This window comes from Saccostrea echinata, unplaced genomic scaffold (assembly GCF_033153115.1).
Source record: "Saccostrea echinata isolate AGI-Se365-2 ecotype Australia unplaced genomic scaffold, CSIRO_AGI_Sech_v1 ptg000028l, whole genome shotgun sequence".
In the NCBI taxonomy this organism is placed as follows: domain Eukaryota; kingdom Metazoa; phylum Mollusca; class Bivalvia; order Ostreida; family Ostreidae; genus Saccostrea; species Saccostrea echinata.
In genome coordinates this window covers 8,786,071-8,786,808 of record NW_026889777.1, presented here as the reverse complement: position 1 = coordinate 8,786,808, position 738 = coordinate 8,786,071, and the positions used below count along the sequence as shown (strand labels likewise).

Sequence of the window (738 nt, the reverse complement as noted above, 5' to 3'; positions counted from 1 at the left end):
GACCATAAACTGGATAAATAGACAAAGTGTTGTCCTCTTTAATGAGCAACACATTAATGAGATGACCATGACCTTAACAGTGGTCAAGATTGTCCTTTACACTGACCAGCTCCCAGGAGGAATGGTCATGCCCTTCAAGGTCAGACGCCAAACTGACCAGCACGATTGGGTTGACAACAATCTTTTACGAAGGAAAGAATGTCATCTAGTGAGACTTAGAACAGCTGAAATCCCCTGGGTCATTACTTAGTTCCTTAACACTGGCCATCACACACAAGGAGTGACCAATCACTGACCATCACACAAGAAGTGACCACTGACCATCACACAGAAGGAATGACCAAGCACTGACCAACACACACAAGGAATGACCAATCACTGACCATCTCACAGAAGGAATGACCAATCACTGACCATCACACACAAGGAATGACCAATCACTGACCATAACACAAGGAGTGACCACTGACCATTACACAGAGGGAATGACCATTCCCTTTACAGAGGTCAGAACATATTCACTGAGTGGCTGTAAGTTATATACGGTCAGTGAGTCCAGCAGCCATTCTCTGGACACAGTCAAAGCTCCATGTCTTCTGTACAGCCCTACAAATTGAGGATAAAAAAATACTTTTAAAAAATATATTTTCTTCAAACAACATATTGTTCCAGCCTTAAATTACATTGTGCACATGGATTTTGAAGACATAAACAGGATAGACTTGAACATCAGAGAAA

General features: G+C 42.0%; 1 long non-coding RNA gene across 1 annotated transcript; it reads left to right on the top strand.

Annotated features, from left to right (window-relative positions):
- Positions 1-247: 247 nt before the first annotated feature.
- LOC133193712 (uncharacterized) lies at positions 248-452 on the top strand. Its single transcript, XR_009721983.1, has 2 exons — positions 248-309; positions 366-452. It is a non-coding gene; the product is annotated as an uncharacterized LOC133193712 (long non-coding RNA).
- Positions 453-738: the final 286 nt, after the last annotated feature.